Below are 24,730 nucleotides of genomic sequence, written 5' to 3' on the forward strand. Positions count from 1 at the left end.
GCTGCACTCAAACAAGGAACTCTGGTTACTTTAAGTAGAGAATGGTGTTAGAAACCAGGATCTGGGCACTGGGTATAAAGTAATTTTTAAAATATGGGAGATACATGTATGTTTGGTGAAGAGTGAGAAGTACCAGTGGACAAGAGGAGACTGAAATGAGAAAGTAGAATGATATAACGAAAGAAGGAAATAATTGGTAGTAGGGATGAATAGAGAGCACCAGTATTCATGGAGACATGGTAAGAGCCACACCCATGTTTCTGGTACTCAAAGGAAGAATGAGAGAAAGAAAATAGCTTGAAATGGAATCAATAGAAACAAAGAAAACACGTCAGCTTTCCTTTATTTAATTATGTTGATTTAATTTAATTATATTTTATTTATTTAGTCAGTGAGGTCACCATCCAAAACAAGTGGTTTGGAATATGAGATTGAAGGCTCAACTTAATTAGAGAGGATTTTGAATAGTTGATAGAATGAATAAGAGATGATCAATTAAAATTGTACTAAGTAGCAGAAGTTGGGATGCTGGGTACGTAGGTGTCCATTTGACGTTAGAAAAGCTAGTAGAAGGTCAAGTCAGTTACTTGTTTCTCCAGGAATGCTCTGTAAAATGAAAGAAAAAGGAGATGTTGAAGTTACTTGCACAGTAATGGTGTGATTTCGGTAAGGATAGATAAATATTTGTAAACATAATGAAATGTTTTCCAGCACAGAATTAAAAAAAAAATTCTCCACTGTTATATTTTTCAGAAATTTTGTGAGCTGGTTTACATCACTTTTGTAGCTTGAAATTGGTTCTGGTGGGAGTATTTATATCATAGGCATTGGAAAACACAACAAATCAGGACTTTTATTTCCCCCAAAGATGGTTTTTGAACATTTATCAAAACACCACTGCTCCTTCTCTTCTCACCCTGTTTTTAGAGATGGCTGTTTGAATCTTTTTTAAAATATCATTTATTCAATTTTGCCCACCTAAAGAAACTACCAAGGCAGACCAATGATATATGTCCCTCTCAGGTGGAGGTGGGTGGACTAGTTTTTAAATCAAGTATGTGCCTGGAAGGCTGAATGCAATAAGCCTTGGGGGAGTAGGAGGGAAAAACTCAAAGATTTGCAGTGATTACACTTCTATAGCCCCCCAAAATAGTTGGAGTGAAGATAAAAATTGAGACTAAAATGCTGGCTTAGGCACGAGGATGGAGAAGGGCATTGCAGTGGGTCTAACTGGCAACTGGGAAACAGCCATGTGTGTACATGGTGAGAATCACGTGTTTCTTGTGTGACAGAGTGCTACCCTGAGAGTAGGAGTGGTGTCATCCTCATATGATATGATACCGTATGAGGGTATTTGAGGAAGATGATGGTGTGAGGTAGTCAGGTTGAATGACTAGGATAAAGGAACAGGCAACTTGGGAGTAGAGATGGCTTCATGGGCATAGCCCTAAGCAGCTCCACAGGGCTCCACACTCAAAAGGACCCCATGCTTGTTTTAGGGCTCAACTGTCACCATCTTGACATTCTTCAGAATTTTATCTTGAACTGGTGATTTGTAAGGGAATGATGGGCCCATGCGTGTGAGCAGAGAAAACACACACAATATGGCATCTTTATTGTCCTTTGCTTCCCAGTCATGCACAGTGTTCACCCTGACGCATGAACCCAGGATCCCAATGGATAAACAAGGTAGGGAGTGCAGCAAGCTCCAGGGAGAAGGGACAAGCATGTCATTTGTACGGCTGAGCAAGCAGGTTGCATGTATTCCTGAAAGGCACATATTCTGTTTGTACCAAAACTTGTTTCAAACACAGAAGGCAAAGACATTCTAATACAAAGGACCAAAAGCATCAGCTACTTTCTTACTTGTGGTCCTTTCATGTATTAACCAACCACTCCGTGATGGGAAGAGCAGGAAGAGAACATTTTAGAGTATGTGAGATATATAATAACCATTAGGTGATTAATATGCACCCTGACTTCACCTCCGCAGGAATCAGTGGCCTGCAGAAATACATATCGGAGAGAACCGAGGCAGAAGACATGTTTTGTCACACGAGTTTACTTTTCTTGACACAAAAATGGAACTTGGACATTTCTATGCAAATTTTTCACAAGTTATTTGAGAAAACCTCAGCTAGTTCTATTGATTCCCAAGCCCCCTTTCCAGATATTTGGAGGAAATACAGAATTGTTTAAAGATTTCTTAATATACATTTATATGTATTATTTAATTAGTTTTTTAAAAACTATCAACATTTCAATTTATTTACATGTACTACGATTTAATTAGCATTTATATAAAATTAATATATATATATTAATATTAAAATTATTTAAACATATTTAATATAATTATTTTAATGTTTAGTTTTTAATTCTAGATGCTTGGTTGGGAATTGTGTATGTTTTTGCTTTGAATATATTTTAGGCAAAGCTTCCTTAAATTTTATCTCAACATCTTTAAGGTTATGAGTGCAAATGAACATATTATTATGAAGTTTATGAATCAACTTGATCCTTTAATTTTAGAATTTAAATATTTTAGAAGCAACAAGATAGCAGTCTGCATCTCAAAACAGAAACAAAGCTTTTGATTCTGATTTAAGGTAATACTGAATATTGCTTTTTTTTAAGCTGAAAATGTCTTTCTTTCTTTCTTTCTTTCTTTCTTTCTTTCTTTCTTTCTTTCTTTCTTTCTTTCTTTCTTTCTCTTTCTTATTTATTTATTTATTTATTTATTTATTTATTTATTTATTTATTTATTTATTTATTTATTTCCTCCTATGGTCTATTAATGTTTGACTCTCCTCCTTAATATCATAGGACCCTAATATTTCTATTGGAAGATAAGCTGTTTAATCTGAGATGTGTTAATTTAGCTAACTAATTCTTACTGTATCACATGCTGTCTAAGAGCTAAATTTGGTAGAAGTAAATACCCAGCCTCTGCACTCGTAGTATGGTATTCATGACCACCACCATGTGTACACTTCTAACTAGAGTTCTTACATTAATAGCTTCTTGAAGCCACATTAGACTGATTTATGTGTCATAGTTAATATAAAGTACTTATATTAATATACTTATATTAATATATTTAATACTGGGTGGGGCAAAAGTAGGTTTATGGTTGTGAGTATGCAAAACAGTTTATTCTTGTATTATTATTTATTAATTTTTATTTTCCATACAAACAACTGTATACCTACTTTTGTCACACCCTGTATAATTCCTATCACATTTTTATGGTTTACCAAATATTGAATAAATAAAAATAAAGTTTAATTTATTGCTACTATTATCATTTGAATCACTTGTAACAATATTATCAATTATTTTTTTGAGGGAACAACATTTTGTGGGGTCCAGTTACATGTAAGATTATAGCAAAAGTAAGGATTTGAAACAAATTTTTTTCTTTGTTATTTTAAATATTGCTAAGGTTTATTGGTTAATATTAATAACCAGTATTTCGTTTCATCATAGAATATAGTCTGAACTGGAATGTTTCACTCTCATGTCACTGCTAGAGACTTTCAATTTGGCCTTAATTTTGAGGGAGATCTAGTAGTGGATATGTTGTTGTTGGTATCTACATTTGGCTCTCTGCTCTGTTTCTGCTCTACCCTTGCTGCAATTGCTGTGCTAAGAACTCTGGATTATAGATTATTCAGAAAATATGTAACTGGATTTTTAGAGATGCGAGAGCAACATTCTTTGGCAAAACTGTGAGGGGGATGAAAGTGGGACTGTGTGAATATAAGACCTGATCATTTTGGAGATTGTAACAATACTTTTATACCATCCAACTAAATGTATGGTATTAGACAACCTGATTTCCTGTTAGAATTTCAGGGAAAAATTTTCAAAGTTCAACCCTATAACTAATTGGGAAATTTTCAAAACAGCTTTTGCCCCTCTCTGAGTGAGAGTAAACAAATCTGTGCTAATGAGATCAATTGGAGTTCAAAAACTTGAGCTAAGATTAATTGCATCAGAAACACCTGATTACATTTCTTTTGAAATAAATGTGTCTGAAAATTATAGAAAAATGCTTTAAAATTTGCTCTGTGATGTGTCAAAACCATCAAATACTTGAAATAAATAAATCATTACACTTTTTCCATGAATTCTAAAATACTCATATTAATAGTATTTATGGATGAGGGTGGAAGGGGTCAATGGCAGGGGGAAGGGGACATTTGTAAAAGTTTCAACAATAAAGATAAATAAAACAAATAATAAAAAGTATTCCTACTGAAGATTTTCCATCGCTGTGAAGTTTAGAGAAATTTACACAGAATTTGAAAATTCAACGACTCTGTGATTATGAGACATACTTCATTTGTAGTTAACCTTGCGGCTTTACTTTCTTTCAATTCTTTTTATTCCTTTGTTGGCTCACGCATTAGCAGTTGTGATGATTTAGCAACAGTAAGCACCACATGTGTATTTATTAGAAGAGAAAATCTTTTGTTATTTGCCACTTTGAGTAGGTTGAATTACAGTGTTCTCTTGTATTCAAGAGGAGTGGGAGTTTGGAAGTGCTCTGGGGTGTGTAAGGATAACACTGGAACAGCAATCTGAGTAGTTTGTTTACATTGGGACTCTCAAATACTTACTTATACATATCCTATCTTTTACTTTTAGAAGTCCTCTTGAAACAACATGACTCTTCTCCGTCTAATGAATATTTATTTTAGATTATGATTCAACTTTCTTCTTCTGTTCTTAAAAAAAAAGCAAACAACAGTAACAATTTTTGTTGTTACGCTCTACCCAGATTCCTTGAAATGGGAAACCTTGGTAAATTCCCATGGAGTGTTTAACTCCTTAGAATATATTTTATACAAAGTCTGAGGCAACCTAACCAAGCCATTTCTGAGGAGAGTTTACAGCTAAATGATAGTAATAAAGTTTGTGCATAGTTCCCCTGTCCTGTGACTTTTTCCTTGAAGTATTTTCATAATCTTCTCTCTCTTCTCCATTTCAACTCCATCTATTCTAGAATGTTCCCCATTCCCTCCCGTGGATTACCACAAGTCACTCTTACTTTATCTCCTTGAATCTACAATCCCTTTCATTAACCCCATACTTTTCAATTTACCATTTTCAAGTATTTTATCCATTCAAGTATTTGTTCTTTGTTTGTTTAACCCTTTACTAGTTTATCATTATCAAACTTTTATTGAATACCTCTAAATGCCATAAATTCTGCGAGGGAGCTGCACTATAATTCAGTTGTTGCTTTCATGAGGTTTAGTAATTCACTTTCCTGTTCTAATCTGAAGTAGCTGCACAGTTTTCCTAACGCATCAAGTCAATCCAGAGTGTTTCCATTTCCATCAAAGTTCTCTACCCAGTGATTTTCAACCTTTTTCATCTCATAGCACATGTAAACTAATTACTAAAATTCTGTGGCACACCAAAATATATATTTTTTGCCAATCTGAAAAACAACAAAAAAATATAATTTGGATTCATTCACACTGCATGGCTATTGTTGTGTCGGCTGCTGTCATTTATTTACTTGACAATCTAAGGAAAAAGAGAGCAGTGCCCCTGACTAAATAATCAGGTAGTGTATCTTTTAAAAATTCCTGCATGTGCCTCTTGTGGCACACCTGTTGAAAACTGCTGCTATAGCCCCCAGAGTCTATGTATTTATTAAATACCTATGACACTCAAAATATTTTGCTCTCTGATGTTCTTTCCCAGTGTCACTCAGTATGTTTCATTTAAGGTTGCCAGATAAAATATAGAATGCATGGTTAGTTTAAATTTCAGATAAACAATAAATAAATTTTATCATAGGTGTCCATGCAATATCTAGGACATACTTATACTAAAAATATTCATTGTTTACATGGTAGTGAAATTGAACTGGGTATTGTGTATTTTTATTTGCTATATCTGACAAAGAATATTTTAGAAATTTTCTTCCCTCTAGTGCAATTGACTGCTTTATTCCAGATTTCTTAGTAATAATACAATACTCATAGCACTTTACACATCTTAAGCAAAGTAGTCCTCAGAGCTAGTCAATGATATAAGAACCATCATTACTCCAATTTTAGATAGGAAGGTGTGAGATGCAAAGGTAAAGGAAATCCCCAAAGTCACCCAGATAGTAAATAAGTGTTCTGACTATGAGCCTGCAACTTTGGAGCCAGAGCCTAGAGTCTCAATCATTACATATTACAGCTTCTGTGGAGCAACACCCTTTCACTGCCGCATAAGGTTGCTCCAGAAAATAACACTTGATAATGACACCTGATATGACACTTTCATAATCACTCATTCTTAGAAAGATAAGTATATTTTTAAATTACCAGCATATTTATTTTGCCTGGGAATTTCTAGATCCCGAGTGGCATGGACACCACAGATATTATTAGGCAACTTTTTTTCTGTTGTCTGACGATTCAGGAAAGGCAGCAGTGATGGCCTATAAGAAGGAGATTGGCTTGTTCCAATGACCATGTCTCCAGACACTGAGGCATTAGGATATGCAAATATTCTGTGTCATGCAGTTAAAGCTTCTGAGACCTACTGAGAGCAATTCCATTTCTCTTTCCTCTAAAATCAGTCTGAATCTCCTGTAGATCCATCCATAGAGTGTCAGTTCACCCTTCTGTACTTTTCGTATTTGCCAATTTCTTCTGCGATGGTCAGAGACTGTTACCTTATCTCCCTCGTTTTGGCTGAAGGTCCTTTTCTTTCTTCTCTACTGAAGTCCTTAGATAAGGCAATAATAAAGCTTGGTATACATAATCCATCTTTGTGAGTCTGTGCTTCCAAGCAAAAATGTATGGATTGAATTGTGTCTTCCCAATTTCATATGTGAAGTCTTAATCCCACCCCAGTACTCAGTATGTAACCATATTTGAAAGTAAGGTTTTTAAAGATGTGATTAGTCTAAAATAAGGTCTGTAGGGTGGGTCATACTCCAATATGACCGTAGCCCTTATAAGAAGAGGAACTTTGGACATACAGGGAAACACAAGACATATGCAAGCACAGAGACAACCAAGTGAACACACAAGAAGGCAGCCATCTGCAGGCCAAGTAAAGAGGTCTCAGGAGAAACCAAAATCTGCTAACATCTTGACCTATGACTACTAGTTCTAGAACTGTGATAAAATAAATGTCTGTTGTTTAAACCACTCAGTATGTGGTCTTTTGTCATGGTGGCCCAAGAAAATGAATATAAATGGCTCATTTATTTAGGGGGAAAAAAAGAACTTGATACTTGCTCTTCCTCTAAAAATAATCACCAAACTAATGTGGGATGAATACTTCCATGAACATGTCCTTCCCGTTTGGGCCCATAAGGTTTTAACTATTCAAAATTTAGCTGTCCACTGTTACAGATGCTCTTCTCATTACCCATGACACTAGCTACTATTTACTGAGCTCCTGTTATATGCTAGAGAATGTACTAGTGATTTCCTTATAGTATCTCAACAAATCCTCACAACCCTTGAAGTTAGATATTACTACAGATAAGGAGCTGAGTTCAAGACCCCAAAGAAAAAGAACCAGTATTCATTCAAACAGTGTTCATTGTTTAATGGGCAGAACCTTGGTATTCAATTAAATTACAGGTTAAGATCAGGCTCAGTATCTTAGATTACCCACAGACTGAGTGCATGATTGGTGTTTAATACGTGCTGCTGATTGATTGGCTGATTGAGTTGGGAGGGGAGGCTGGAAGGGGTAGCAATTCATCTTGTTCTTGCCAATACATCTTCCCATGTCATCCCTCCTGAGGAACTCTGTGCTTTTTGATAGAAAGGCTGCACCACTCATTCTCTTAGATAAATAATATTACAATGACCATCTAGATTATTTAAGCTTGATTCAGGAAATAGTTTTTTAAGGCTTTGATCTAAAATCCCACATCTGTATGTGAGAACTTTGGGTAGTGGAAAGAACATTTCACAATAGAAAGAGGCCATAGGGTCTGGTTTTTAGTATTAGTTCAATTTCATAATGAAAAGAAGCCATGAGAGCAATTTAATGTTTCCAAGTCTGAGTCTTCACAGTTCTGATGAGGACAATGATGGAAGCTTTACTTGTCACACAGGATTGATGGAAGAACCACATAAAGCAACATGGTAATACTTCGAAATGTTTGCTTCCTGGAACCTATAACTGTGGGTTCTCCTCCTTCTCTCTCTTCCAAATTTTGCTTTCCTTCCCTTCCACAGCTTTGTAGTCACTGTTGGATAATATGGTAGACTAGCACACACTAGTTAGTGCTCTATTATGTGGTACATACTAGACAATATTTTATTTTTAGCAGATCTTTTGAATTTTCTAATAAAAAATAGAGAGCAGAAGGGCTTTGTTGATGTTCTAAAGTCATTTTACTTTGATGTAATACCTGCATGCAATGATTGTCAGAGGATGGGTTTCCTGGGAAGCAGATTCTGAGACAGGGCTTAGTGTATAGACTGTTTATTAATGAGCACTCTTGGGATTAACTGTGGAAGAAAATGGAAGAAAGCAGAAATATGCAGGAGGAGAAGTCAAACTATGATGGTGGCCCAGTGACAATATCAACTGACCCTCAGGAGCTAGAATGGCTCTTTTTTGGGGAAAATTTTTATTTTATTTTTTATTAAATTTATTGGGGTGAAATTGGTTAATAAGATTATATAGGTTTCAAGTATGCACTTCTATGACACCTCATCTACATATTCCATTGTGTGCCCACCACTCAAAGTCAAATCATATTCTGCCATCATGTATTTGGCCCCCTTTTCCCTTTACTACCTCCCACTCCCTTCCCTCTGGTAACCACCATACTGTTGTGTGTCTATGAGTTTCAGTGTTATATTCCACATGTGCGTGAAATCATACTTTCTTAGCTTTATCTGACTGACTAATTTCACTTAGCATTATATTTTCAAAGTAAGAATTAAAACAAAAAATCATCAGATTTGTATGGAACCGCAGAAGACCCCTGAAAAAAGCAATCCTGAAAAAACAGAATGAAGCCAGAGGTATCACACTACATGACTTCAAATTATACTACAGAGCTACAATAATTAAAACAGCATAGTATTGGAAGAAAAACAGACACACAAACCAATGGAACAGAATTTAGAACCCAGAAATAAAAGCACACGTATATGGGCAAATAATTTTTGACAAATAATCCAAAAACACAGAATGAAGAAAAGAAATCCTCTTTAATAAATGGTGCTGGGAAAATTGGGAAGCCACATGCAAATGAATCAAACTAGATTACACTTTGTCCCCTTGTACAATAATTAATTCAAAATGGATCAAAGAACTAAATATAAGATCTGAAACAGTAAATTACATAGAAGAAAACAGAGGTACTAAACTTATGAACTTTGGGTTTAGAGAATATTTTATAAATTTAACCCCAAAGGCAAGGGAAGTAAAGGTAAAAATAAATGAATGGGACTATATCAAACTAAAAAGCTTCTGCGCTGCAAATGAAACCACCAGCAAAACAAAAAGGCAACCACCTGAATGGAAGATGGTATTTGTAAACAATAGCCCCAACAAGGGGTTAAGATCCAAAATATGTAAAGAACTCAAACAATTTAACACCAATCAAACAAACAATCCAATTAAAAAATGGGCAGATGATCAATGACTCTCTCATCACTGATATTTCTATCTCTCGCTCCCTCTCCCTTCCTCTCTCTGAAGTCAATAAAAATATATGTAAAAAAAAAAAAGTGGGCAGAGTTGCTGGCCAGCGTGGCTCAGAGGTTGAGCATCAGCCTAGGATCCAGGACATCCAGGTTCAATTCCCGGTCAGGGCACATGCTTGGGTTGCAGGCTCGATTCCCAGTGAGAGGCGTGTAGGAGGCAGCGGATCAATTACTCTCTCATCATTGATGTTTCTCTCTCTCTCCCTCCCTCTCCCTTACTCTGTCTGAAACCAGTAAAGACATATTAAATTAAAAAAAAAAAAAAATGGCAGGGGACCTAAACAGATACCTCTCCCAAGAAGATATACAAATTGCCAACACATATATGAATAGAATGGCTCTTAAGAGTTATCTGTCCCCGGTTGGGTTGAAATGGCTAAGCCAACTTCAGAATTAGTCAGTCATTAAATGTGGACTGCCTGGGGATCTACATTACTTCGGGAGAAATGGCTTTCTGCATCTGAGATAATTGCCGAAGGCGCTGACAGTAGAAGACTGTCCATAGCCAGGGCAACAAATCTGTCACTGAAGAGGTCACATATCTGTCTCTGCCACAGTGGCTTGTTAGATAATACAAAAGGCATTTCAGGAAACAGAACAGTCCTCTTCTTACACCAGCACCCCCAACTCCATCACCGGGACCCACAGGTGACCTGCTCTGTAGTTTCTGTTTATTTAGTCATGGCTAGATTCCACACTTTTAAGCATGGATTTGTGTTGGAGGGATAGAACTTTGCCAGAAAAGAATAATAATAAAATGTTCTAGGCGGAGGAGAGAGGCTGAACAACGAGATGATTTCAGGCATCAGTCCCCCTTCCCCTCCTGTGTGCATTATTGTCCCTCAGCACCTGGCATAGTGCCTGACACAGAGTAGGCATCTAACAAACATTTATCAACTTCTCTGAAAGATGAGTATTTGGCTCACTTTTTCTCCTCCTCTCAAATATTTATAGTTTAATTATTTTAAATTATCCTATTGATCTCCTTTGCAATTCTAATGCTGTGTTTACACTTCTATACTTTTTGTGTGTGCTCTCAGCCACCAACAGCATCTCTTGGGTCCTCACTCGTGAGATAAGGACCCCAGTGTCCCTACCCTTCCCTCCGCCTTCCCCCACCTTTGCTTCCCATCATCAATCACCTACAGCTTTATTTTTAAATTGTTAAACGTGTGGACATTTATATTCTTTTTCTGAAAACACAACCATGTTATTTATGCGTTTCCTCCCCTGCCTGACTGTCAGTATCAAACACAAACATGATAATGGCTACAAACTACTCATATAAATAAAACTTTTGAAAACCTTTGGCTTAAGACCACCCCCTGGGAGGTTCTGTCAGCTAATGGCTCGCCATCTGGGGCCTGGGGCCTGGACTCATCCTGTACATATGTTATTTGGCCTAGGTAATATTTTATACATTTGAGTTGACATTTAAAAACTGGATGATTTCAGGTTAACTCTAAAAGTGAAGAATCCGTGAAGAGCATTTTTATTGTTATGTTCATTTTCAAATGATGTTCTAGGAATAGATTCTTTTCTATAGGAACAATGTCATCATAGTGGGTTGCTTTTAGGAGGCAAGTTTCTAGCTTCCTGAGTTTTACATTACACCACCTAGTGTGCAGAGCTCTCCTTTTCTCAGATTTTTCTTCTGGGGGCCCTCTTTCCTTCCGCCTCGGTCTGTGCAGGCTGGTCTGGGTTGTCTGCATTTGAGAGAGTTCCCTTATTCTGGAACTCCTGATCTTTGGAGACTGTTATCTCTGGGACTTGTCTTCTATTTTCCTCTTGCCATTCATATTTTCTGTCCATGTTTTTCTATACACTTTAAAAAATTTTATGCTGTTTAAATTTAGCAATTTTAATATAAATCTCTAAAAATGCTTCCACGTTCTCTAGTTGACACTTATCTCAAGATTCCTAGCTTTTTAAAATCTCTCTGATCATGTTAGAGTTTTCTCTTTTGGTTCCTGAGTGATGTTAAATTTCCTGTTCTCTTTTTTTGGTCATGATCGTCTTTCACAATGTTTGTTCTTCTGTTATACCTGATAATCTTTGGTTGACCTTAATGATGATTAGATGAAGGGATGAGTAGGTAGTGTGGAAGTTACTTTTCTATTGGGCAAATAGGTGTATTTTCCCTTCTGGTCTCTGCCCTGATTTGTATCCTGACTGGGATCTCTCTGTGGGATAAGGCATGGAATGCCTTGTGTGAAGCTATTCCTTAGGGATGACTTTGGTGGATATGTTCTAGTTGCTTTGAGCATCAGGATCTACCTTCTTCTAGTGAGCCTTATATTTTGCATTGACTGGAGAGCTGGAAATTATATGTACCCTACACTCACCAGCAGCAGAGATTCTATGAGTGAAGTAGTTTCTGCACATTAGAAAAAAGGCCTTCCTACTGTCATTTGGCTTTTTTTACAGGCAAAAAAGGGTTTTGGAGATGCAACTTGGCAGGAATGTTTCAGTCTCTCATCTCTAGCTTTCTGGAGCTTGTCAGGATGTAGGTAGCTCTTTCCTGATCCCTTTTTAAAAATCTGCATGTTCATGAGCTCAGTAGTTTTCATAGGTCTGCTTTTTGAAGAGGTAGCAACTATTCTTGTGGATTAGTTCCGTGCAGTTCTGAGAGTCATATCTAAAAGCTGACTATAGACCCTGCTGTCCCATCACTTCCCGTTGACTTTATAATCACCTAATTCCCTTTATTTAATCCCATGGTGTTTAGAAAAATGAACAAAAATGAACCCAGAGTGTTTTCTATTTCCTGTACTGACTCTGGACAGACAGAATGAACAAGTAGGGAATTGGGGATCAGGCTACAAGTCCTCAAAAACAGAATGGGAGAATATTATTCTGGAAAGTTAACATTTACACTAGCTTTCTTGATAATTTATTTAGAGAAGGGCCATTTATGATTGATATAGGGCTAGGGTAAATACCAGGTGCCTGTGTTCTGAGTTGTAGTAGTGGAGAACAAGGGGATATCTGATCCAGCTCTTTTGTGCACAGATCTTCAGGTAATTTCACTGTTTTCAGACCTATATGTCACCCTACCTCCATTATACCTGCTCCATTACAACCCTTTGGGGTTTTGATGGACAGATTGGGCAACACTAGCCCTATGGGTCATATAGGTTATATTCTATTTCTCCCATTTATATCAAGAGAAATGCTCCAATATACTTTACATCCTCTAGACATTTGTTGAAATTTTGACCTACTGGTGACACCTCATACCCATTTTCCTGATGATTAGTTTGATATTTGTATTTCATTAGAGTATATGTGCACAGATACTTGTTCTTAGTCTGAATCTTTAGCCTTATCTGAATTACCTGGTTCGCCAGTTTTATATATTTATTTTTAAAAAGTATTGAATTTATTGGAGTGATATAGGTTAAAAAATTATATAGGTTTCCGTATACAATTCTGTAATACAGCATCTGTATATTGTAGTGTGTTCACTACCCAAAGTCTCCTTCCATCACCATTTATCCCCCATTTACCCTCTCCTGCCTCCCTAGACCTTCTTTCGTTTAGTAGTCCCCATACTGTTGTCTGAGTATATGAGTATTTTATTTTTGCTTAATCCCTTCACCTTTTTCACCCAACACCCCAACCACCCTCCTCTCTAACAGCTTTCAGTCTGTTCTCTGTAGCTATGAGTCTGTTTCTATTTCGTATGTTAGTTTATTTTGTACATTAAATTCCACATAAGTGAAATTTTATGGTATTTACCTTTCTCTGACTGGCTTATTCCACTTAGAGTAATACTTTCCAGGTCCATCCATGCTGTTGCAAAATACAAGTTTTCCTTCTTTACCACCGAATAGTATTCCATTGTGTAAATGCACAACAGCTTTTTTATCCACTCATCTACTTAAGGGCACTTGGGCTGCTTTCAAATCTTGGCTACTGTAAATAATACTGAAATGAACATAGGGGTGCATATACTCTTTCAAACCAGTGTTTTGGGTTTCTTAGGATATTCCCAGAGGTAGAATTGCTGGGTCATAAGATGGTTTTATTTTTAATTTTTTGAGCTAACTCCATACTGTTTTCCACAGTGGCTGCACCAGTCTGCATTCCCACCAACTGTGCACAAATGTTCCCTTTTCTCCACATCCTTGCCAACACTTGTTTGTTGACTCATTCATAATAGCCATTCTGACAGGTGTGAGGTGATATCTCATTGTGGTTTTAATTTGCATTTCTCTGATGATTAGTGACTTTGAGTGTCTTCTCATATGTCTATTGGCCATCTGTATGTCCTCTTTGGAAAAGTGTCTATTCAGGTCCTTTGTCCATTTTTAAATTTGATTGTTTGTTCTTTTGGTGTTGAGTTGTATTAGTTCTTTATAAATTTTGGATATTAATCCCTTATCAGATGTATCATTGGTGAATATGTTCTCCCATTCAGTGGGTTGTCTTTTCATTTTCTTAATGGTTTTCTTTGCTGTGCAAAAGCATTTTAGTTTGATGTAGTCCCATTTGTTTATTTTTTCTTTTGTTTCCCTTGCCTGAGGAGATATATCAGAAAAAATATTGCTAAGAAATGTCATAGATTTTACTACCTATGCTTTCATGCAGGATTTTTATGGTTTTGGGTCTTACATTTAAGTATTTAATCCATTTTGAGTTTATTCTTGTGTATGGTGTAAGAAAGTGGTCTAGTTTCTGTTGAGAAATCAACTGGAGTCTTATGGGCATCTAACTGTATTTTTCTTGCTGTTTTTAAGATTCTCTCTTTGTCTTTAACCTTTGCCATTTTAATTATGATGTGACTTGGTATGGGCCTCTTTGTGTTAATCTTGTTTGGGATGCTGCATTTCCTGGACTTGTGTGTCTTTTCCCTTCATCAGGTTAGAGAAGTTTTCCACCATTATTTTCTCAAATAGTTCTCAATCCCTTGCTCTCTCTCTTCTCCTTCTGCTACCTTTATGATGCATATGTTGTCACACTTCATGTTGTCCCAAATATCCCTTAAACTATCCTTGTTTTTAAAATTCTTTTTTCTATTTGCTGCTCTAATTAAATGTTTTCTACTACCTTGTCTTCCAAATTTCTGATTCAATTCTCTGCTTCACTAACCTACTGTTTATTTTTTTTCCCAGTGTATTCTTCTTTTTAGATATTGTATTTTGCATTGCTGACTGGTTCTTTTTCATGATTTCTATGTCATTTTTTTTCATGCTGTTGAAGTTTCCACTAAGTTTCTTCAAGTTCTCACTAAGTTCCTTGAGCATCTTTATAACCATTCTTTTGAACTCTATATCCAATAAATTGCTTGTCTCCATTTTATTTAGCTCTTTTTTCTGGAGATTTCTCCTGCTTTTTCGTTTGGGGCATGTTTTTTGTCTCCCCATTTTGGCTGCCTCTTTGTGTTTGTTTCTATATATTAGGTAAATCTGTTGTGTCTCCCAGCCTTGGTAGGGTGGTCTATGTGGGACCCAGTGGTGCAGTATTCTTGATCACCTGAGCTGGATGCTCTAGGAATGTCCCTTGTGTAGGTTATATTAACCCTCTTGTTGTAATTGAGCCTTGATTGATATTGCCTCATTTTGCAAGGGGTTGTCCCTCAGTCTGGCTGACTGTGAAGATCAGCCCCAGTCACAATGTATGTGCAGGTATGCAGATGGTAACCACACGGAACAGAATTTGCCTCAGCAGGGTCTGGTGCCTGCCAAGATCTCCCTTTGGATATGCTGCTTGTAAGCTAATTGGATCCTACTCTGATGCTGTCTGAAGATGGCCACTTTGTGTGTCTGTTATGGGGCCTTTTGGGAAGGACTCTGGTGTAGGTCAATGTCAGACCCTGCCTGTGTCTGGTCCTGAGCAAACTGTTTGGAACTATAAATAAATCCAGTTTGTGACTGCCTCTGCTGGGCCTTAGTGTGCATGGAAATGACCAAATATGTACCTATGTTGGCATTTAATCATGTTCTATCTTGTATTATAGCTATTTAGATATCATTTTCCTTGATAGACTGTACACTCATTTGAGGCAAGGCTTAAGATTCTTATTTAGGGTAATACTGAGTATTATCTTTTTGTTTTTGAAGCTGAAAATGTCTCATTTATTTATTTATATTCTCTTATGGCTTATTAATGTTTGACTCTCCTCCTTAATATCATAGGACCATAGTATTTCTATAAGAAGATAAGTTGTTTAATCTGAGAAGATGTGTTAATTTTGATAACTAATTCTTACTATATCACATGCTGTCTAAGAACTAAACTTGGTAGAAGTAAGTACACAGCCTCTGCACTCATAGCATGACATTCATGACCACAACCATGTGTACACTTCTAACTAGAGTTTTTGTGTTAACAGTTTCTTGAAACCACATTAGAGGCTTATTTATGTGCCATACTTAATATAATATACTTATGTTAATATGCTTATATTAATATACTTAATATAGTTTCTGGCATATTATATTATGGTTTAATAAATGTTGCATGAATAAATTCAAAGTTTAATTTATTGCTAATACTACCTTTGAATCACTTGTAACAGCATTTTCAATCATTTTTTGAGAGAACTCAACATTTCGTGGGGCCTAGTTACATGCAAGATTATAACAAAAGTAAGGAGTTGAAACAGATTTTTTCTCTATATTATTTTGAATTATTGCTAAGGTTTGTTGGCTGATATTAGCAGCCAATATTTAATTTCACTATATAATATAGGCTAAACTTGAATCTTCCACTTTCATATTAATGCTAGAGACTTTTAATTTGGCCTTAATTTTGAGGGAGATCGGCTAGTGGAAATGCTTTTGGTGTCTACATTTGACTCTCTGCTCTAAATTATTCAACTCTTATTGCAATTTCACTCTTAAAATGCTGAATTATACACTATTTGAAAAAATACGAAACTTGATTTTTAAAGATACAACAGTGAAAGAGCAATTCTTTGGTAAAACTCTGGGGGGGATGAAAGTGGGACTATGTGAATGTAAGATCTGATCATTTTGGAGATTATAATAATACTTTTATATCATCCTACTAAATGTGTGGTGTTAGGTAATGTGTTTTCTTATTAGAATTTCAGGGAAAATTTTCAAAGTTCAACCCTATAACTAATTGGGAAATTTTTGAAACAGCTCTTGTCCCCCTCTGAGTGAGAAAAAACAAATCTGTGCTAATGAGATCAATTTAAGTTCAAAAGTTTGAGCTAAGTTTAATTGCATCAGAAACACATGATTCCATTTCTTTTGAAATAGATGAGTTTGAAAATTATAGAGCAATGCTTTAAAACTTGTCTTGTAATATGTCAAAACCATCAAATATATGAAAAATAAATCATTGAATTTCTTCCATGAATTCTAAAATAATCATATTAATAATACTTATTTTTAATAAAAATAATAAAAATTATTCCTACTGCAGATTTTCCATTGCTGTGGAGCTTAAAAAATTTTACACATAATTTGAAAAACTCAATAATTCTCTGCACTTAAGGAAGACATACTTCATTTACAATAAAACCTTATGAGTTTATTTTCTTTCAATTCTTTTTTCCCCTTGTTGGTTGATGCAGTAGCAGTTGTGATGATATAGCAACAATAAGCACTACATGCTACATGGGTATTTATTAGAATCAAAAGTCTTTTGCCATTTTGAGTAGGTTGAATCATATTGTTCTTTTGTATTTAAGAAGAGTGAGTGTTTTGAAGTGTTCTGGTATGTGATGTGTAAAGATTGGAATACTTGGACAACAATCTCAGAGAAGTTTGTTTACATTGGGATTCTCAAATACTTGCTTATACATATCTCTTCTTTTCTTTTTAACTTTAGAAGTCTTCTTAAGACTGTGTCCTCTTCACTGTCTAATGAATATATGTTTTAGATTATGATTCAACTTTCTTTCTTCTTTCCATATATTTTTTTCTGCCCAGGGTGTGTGGCTGTCAATGAGATTTTGTGTGTTGGCCCTTAAGAGTTCGCTTTTGTCTCTAGCAGACTCCAGTCTTTACCTGGTAGACAGAAATTCTGCTTATTTTCACAGCCAGATGTCATGAAGGCACTTCTTCCAGTCTTTGGTGCTATGGGCTGACTGGGGAGCCCAGCATGGGGTTGAGACCCCACACTCTTAAGGGGAAACCTTTGCAGCTGAGATATTCCTCCAGAATCTCAGCCACCACTTGTGGGAGCTGGGTCAGCCCTTTTGTGTCTCCTTTTTTCCTACCAGTTCCATATGGCTTCTTCTTTAAATCCTTGGTTATAAGACTTCAGTTTGGCTAGTCTTCAGTTGGTTATTCAGGTTAATTATTCTATATTTTAGTTGTAATTCTGGTTTGGTCCTAGGCAGTGAGTATACCCCCCAGCTACTCTGTGCCATCTTGGATCCCTCTTTTGGTTCACCAGTTTTAGAAGTAGAGGTTAAAACAGAAATGCCTCCTATCAGAAAAGTGGTATATCTGGCCATTCAATATTATTAATGACTTTTTAACTTTTTATAATAGTTGCAAAGTTTTTTATGGGAATCTTTTTTATATCTATGCCTATTCTCTCTTTAGAGCAAAATGTCTTAAACATTTGAATGTCTATTAGTGACAGCATAGCAAACATGATCACATTCTATTTAAATCTACTCATCAAAAATGGCAAAGCATAAGAATTTGAGTTAAAAGAAAACTTGTGTGTAAATTTTGATGTTGCCACTTATAACTCTGGAAAATAGGTCAAATTATTTAATCTCTCTGAGCTTTACTTTTCAAAATTTGTGAAAGTGTGGATAAGAATATTTACTATGCATTATTTAAGTGAGAATTAAATATTATGAGATTTAGAAATAAAGATGACTTGTATAATGCCTGCTGTATGGTATTTGTTTAACTAAAATAATAGGCTTCTCATTAGATATCTAGACAAATTCCTAAAAGTGAGTTTCTTTACTGTTACTTCATGAACATAAAGATTTCAGTGAAGCATAAGAGAAATCCAGCATACAGAAAATTCTTCACAAGTGAAGAGAGCAGGATTTATATTTTGTCCCCCAAATTCATCATGATAATATAGGCAGACAATGACATTAATTAGTATCTTTAAATTATGCTAAAATATTTAGCCTGAACATTTTTAATGAATGGGAAAAAACAAATAAAATACATAGACTCTCAAAGACATGTCAAGTTTACTTTCTAATTCATTTTCCTAAGCATTGACTGATTCATGTAACTTCAGAAACTATGTATAAAATTGATAAATTTAGAGAGAGAATTGAGGAAAGGATGGTATGAAAAAATGTCCTGTGTCTTGATCTACATGACCTTCTTTATAATTCCCGTGTGCGTGTGTGTGTTTTAAGTCTTTTTACACATTGCTTTTGAGGAAAACGGACACTGAAAGTCACCATCAGCATACTGTGATTATAATGACTGAGAGATAATTTTTATTGGTCATTATAACCTGGCCACTTAACTAAATGTTAGTTTCCAATATAATCTTTATTTTTTCTAAACACAATGAAATATTCAGCCCCAAACCAACAGATCTCTTGTAAAATTTTAATATTAAATAAACCAATTAGAATAAGGTCCCTGCTCCCTAAATAACAACCTAGAGGGAGGTCAACCAGTGAATAACAGGTCATGGTTCCTATGGTGAGGAGAATTGGGGCAAATACTAATTAGAGTCCTAGCCAGGGTGTGTTGCTTCTAAGATTACTATTTTTTTGCTTTATGAGATTTGTTGTTTCTTTCTGAGATATGTAAGACATGAATTAACTCCTTTAGTGTCTCCCTTTAAGTACACAAGCAGTTTGAGAGGGCCAAATCAGGTAAGTCATGGGCAAAAGAGAATATTGATATCACATGTGCTTTTCTATGGGTTCAAAATGTTCTCATTCAGTCAGGGGGAGATTGCACAAGTGTCCCGAGAGAAAGAATATGTTTCCCTCAAGATATTAAGAATTGTAATGATATTGGACTTCTTAGCAATGCTAGAAACTAGAAACTGTCTTGAAAATACCTAGTGAAAATTATTTTTTTCTTTTTCTTTTTTAAATTTATCATTATTGTTGAAATTATTACAGGTGTTCCATTCCCTCCCTCATTGACCCCTCCACCTCACTCCCACCTCGTCCCCAGGCCTTCACCCTGTTACTGTCTGTGTCCATGGGTTATGCATATATACATATAGCTTGTTTGGTTAATCTCTACCCACCCTCCATCCCCCTTCCCTCTTTCCTCTGAAATATGACAATCTGTTGCATGCTTCAATGTCTCTGGGTCTATCTAATTTGTCAGATTCTTTTGTTCATTAGCTTCTTCTTAAAGAAGACCCTTCAACATTTCCTGTAGTGCTGGTCTGGTGGTGATGAACTTTAGCTTTTTCTTATCTGTGAAGTTCTTTATCTGACCTTCAGTTCTAAATGATAGCTTTGCTGGGTAGAGCAATCTTGGTTGTAGGTTCTTGTTTTTAATCACTTTGAATATTTCTTGCTACTCCCTTCTGGCCTGCAAAGTTTCTGTTGAGAAATCAGCTGACGAACTTATGGATGCTTCCCTGTAGGTAACTAACTGCTTTTCTCTTGCTGCTTTTAAGATTCTCTCTTTGTCTTTAACCTTTGGCATTTTAATTATGATGTGTCTTGCTGTGAGCCTCTTTGGGTTCCTCTTGTTTGGGACCCTCTGTGCTTCCTGGACTTATAAGTCTATTTCTTTCCCCAGGTAGGGGAAGTTTTCTGTCATTATTTTTTCAAATAGGTTTTCAATTTTTTGCTCTTTCTTCTCCTTCTGGCACCCCAATAATACCAATGTTGGAGCTACTTGAAGTTGTCCTAGAGGCTCCTTATATTATCTTCATATTTCTATATTCTTTTATCTTTTTGCTCTTCTGGTTGGGTGTTTTTTGTTTCCTCATGTTCCAAATTGCTGATTTGATTCTCAGTGTCCTCTGTTCTACTGTTTATTTCCTGTAAATTATTCTTCCTTTCAGTTCGTGTAGCCTTCATTTCTGATTGGTACTTTATTATGTCATCGATGGTCTCAGTTGTTTTTGTAATACTCTTACTAATATGATTGAGCATCCTTATAACCAAAATTCTGAACTCTCTATCTGTTAGCTTGCTTGGTTCTATTTCATTTAGTTCCTCTTCTAGAGATTTCTTCTGTTCTTTCCTTTGTGACATGTTTCTTTGCCTCCACATTTTGGTGCTTCCAGGTGTTTGTTTCTATGTATTAGGTAGAGCTGCTATGTCTCCTGGAATTTGTAGAGTGGCTTTGTGTAGTAGGTGTCCTGTAGGGTCCAGTGGCTCAGCCTCCCCAGTCACCTGAGCTGGGCCTTCTAGGTTCTCCCCTGTGTGGGCTGTGTGCGCTCTCTTGTTGTAGTTGAGCCTTGGTTGCTGTTGGCATCACTGGGAGGAATTGGCCCCCAGGCCAATCAGCTGTGAGGACCAGCTGCAACTACAGCCAAAGAGCTGCTGTGCCGGAGACACCCCTATGGAGCAGGATTTGCTTCAGTGGAGCTTTGGTGTTCACCAAGTGCACCCCTTGAGTGTGTCACTCGTGGATGTGGTAGGGTTGTAATCCAGCGTGGTCGAGTCTGAACACCAGGTGCACTGTCTCTGGGGCCTCCTGGGAGGTGCAAAGTCAGCCTCTGCCAGTGCCTTGCCCAGGGCCACCCAGCATGAGCTACACAGCAAACCGTAGTTGGCTGCTACTTGTGCTGGGCTTGGCGGTGTCCAGGAGAGGCCAAGCTATGAGCCAGTGCAGCTGCTGCTAGTGCCAGGCCTGGGGCCCTTTATCAAGCTGTATGGGGCCCGCTGCTGCTTGTTTGAGAGATTTTAGGAAAGTCCTAAGCATGAGGCTCGAGAGGCCACTTGCACAGAAAAGCCCCTGGAAATGGCCTGGATGAGCTGCAGGTGGGGAGGGGCGGGGCCTCCGGGAATCACGGGGCGGGGCCAAAGGTGCGAGTCAGGTGCTGGCGACTCAAATATGGCGCCTGCCTGCCGGCTGTGTGCGGGGAGGACTCGCCACAGGAGCCATGGCCTCCGCCAGCCCTTCTGCCTGGGAGAAAGCCGCCCCTCCGCCTCTCGCCTGGACTTTAGGCAGGTTAGTTCCTCCCGAGTGTCCCAGGTCCTTTCAGGCTGCTGCCCGGCGCTGGGCTCAGAGGGAGCGTCCGAGTGAGTCCGTGCCGGGCCCTTTAGAGGAGCTGCTGGGGCTCCCGCAGCCTCTGAGACCCTCAGGGACAGTCCCTGCTGGTTTCACAGCCCGGAGTTGTGGGGACATCTCTTCCCAGCCCTGGAGCCCTGGGCTAGGGGTCTGCTGGGGGGCTGGGACCCCTCACTTCCCCGGGAAACCGCCACCAAGATTCCCTCCCAGGTTTCAACCCCGGGCACTAGATGGGAGCTCGGGGCCGGGTCTCCTTGATTCAGCCCCGATCCGCCCGCGTCTCCGCCCCTCCTGCCGGTCTCGATGCTCCTTCAGCTCCCTGGTTGTGGGGCTTCTGTTCAGCCAGATCTCAGGAGGCTCTGAGTGATGGTGGTTCTGTATTTTAGTTGTGATTTTGATGTGGTTGCGGGAGGCGGCAGGTGCCCAGGTTACCTACGTCACCATCTTGCTGTTTCTCCTAAAATTATTTCTAATCTAGAATTCTATGCTATCAAATGTAAGAGTAAAAATAAGACATTTCAGACATGCAAGATATGAAAAAAAATTCACGTGTCCTTTTCTGGGAAACTGTTGAAGGATGTGCTCCCCAAAGCTGGGATACACCCAGAAAAAGAATATATGAAATCCAAGATCTGGGAGATCTAGGTCAAGGGAGACATGAAGGGAATCCCCAGGATGGCGATGGCAAAGGAATTTGTGAGGTAGATAACTACTCAGCATTATGACCAGACTGAGCAGGTCGTAGGTGTCCGGGAGAGAGATTTCTGTAAAAAAGAAATTGTAAGGAGCCCTGATATGTTTAGAAATGCTGTGTAAAGATTTGCATAATTGGAGTATTGTTTGGGATGAATAGTTATAAATATATAGAATATTAGGGTAATAAAAAGCTATTTTGTGCAAGAAAGGAAAAGTAGACATAGTATATTATATAGCTCAGTCATGAATAGCCTTTATCTAGTTGTAATAAAATAAATATTGACCAAGTGATTCAAGAAAAATGACATGCATCAGTCTCTTATATTTTGTTTTCTTAATAGGTCAATCTTAATTACCAATGGTTTGCAAAGTGCTGAGCATATTTTCATTATCTCTATGTGTAAAATAATATTTGCATCAGTAATTATCATCAGTTGTTTCTCAAGGTTTAAACATAATTTTAGAGATATCAAGTAAATGACAAACTTTTCTAGAATCTGGGTTACATATTCATCCTAGAAATTATAATTATAAACATGTATATATAATTGACACATATATATTATTATATATGTTATATATAATATAATAATTTACATTATTGATAATTTTATATATATATTTAAGTGGATAGTCATACATACAAAAATAATGCATGCCTCTATTACATACCTTTTTCAAAGTGATTTTACTTTAAAAATAGTCAATGGGCTTTTATTTTGCATATATGTAAATATTGTTATTTGCCACATCAGGTAAGATAAAAAATGGCAAATAATTTTGAGCAACGTACTAATTTAAGGAGTAAGAACTATATAAATCTATATGGTACTATATAAATCTATGTGGTTGGTAGATGGAAGGTACAGGAGATAAAGTCTAATTTTTATGTCTAAACTGATTTAATCATTAAACACTACACTGCTACTATAATATGTAAGTTATTTTTTTTCTATTTCCTAACTAGACTTCTTTTGACTATTTTACTTTTTTTTTAAAAAAATGTAGTGCATTAGAGCAATATAAAAAAGTGGATTTAGTGGTTTTGACCATTTTCATTATAGGCAGAAAACTATGGGTTGACTTTCTAAAAAAAAAACAAAACCAAAAAACTTTCATTTTTGAAACATAAAATGCTACATAGATTTTTTTTTTTTTTTCAGGAAAATTTTAAGAGAGCATTACTGAAGAATGGGCTAAAACAGTGTATTTATGAGTAATTATATACCAAGTGCCACTTGAGCAAAAGTATCAATGGAAAATGTGTGCATTTTCCTTCACTTAAGGGCTCACCTATGGAAAAAATGTATGGCTTTTTCAAAACAAAAGCAGTGGGAACATGGGAGAAAAGTGCCATGTTTACTGCTGAAATACACATTTCCAGTGGTTATGTTCTTAAGAAAATCCAAAGACTGTAATGCATTTGGTGGTCTTTTTCAAATTTTTTACTGTCCCACAATAAGAACAACATGGCAGCTCAGCATGAAGCAACTATTATAAACCACATCAGATATATTTCAGATACTTGAAAGCTATAAATTTTCTCTCCTGTGGGTTACAGTTTCAGCTTCTTAACTGCCTTGCTGTGTAAAATTTGACAAGTCTTTAATCTTTCTTCTCCCCATTCCTCCATGCTGCAAATGGCAATTATAAAGCTCCACAACATTTTATCTATGCATATCCTGTGCTATTCCATATAGAAAGCCCTACTGATGGTGCTTCCTGCAGGTCTGTCTAAAGGGCTCAGTGAGTGACCTAGAATCTAGTCCTTTGCTTAGTGAATGTTACTCATAGCTATGGAGTCCTTCTTAGCATGGTATTGATTCTATCCCTTAAGTTGTCTGATATTTACAATCCAGAGTCAACCCATCTATGGTTACTGCTTTCAGTTGTGGTCTATTAGTGCCACCTTTTATGAATTTTATAGCAGCTGTCTTAATTGGATCAAGTGATTTTTTTTTTTTTTTTTTTGGTGGGCTTTTAAGCTCAAGCAGAAATACGGTTTCACCCTTGACCACATTTAGGATAATTCTCTTTAATTCATCACTCATCAGTTTAGTGGAATCACATTATGGTCCTTTTGCCTTACATTAATATATCTAAGGGAAATTTTTATAATTTTGGATTTAAATATGATGCAGAAAATCAAAATGGCACATATGTGTGTGTGTGTATACATGTGTATATACACACACACACATATATACA

The sequence above is a fragment of the Miniopterus schreibersii genome (genome assembly GCF_964146895.1).
Source record: "Miniopterus schreibersii genome assembly, chromosome: 9".
In the NCBI taxonomy this organism is placed as follows: Eukaryota; Metazoa; Chordata; class Mammalia; order Chiroptera; family Miniopteridae; genus Miniopterus; species Miniopterus schreibersii.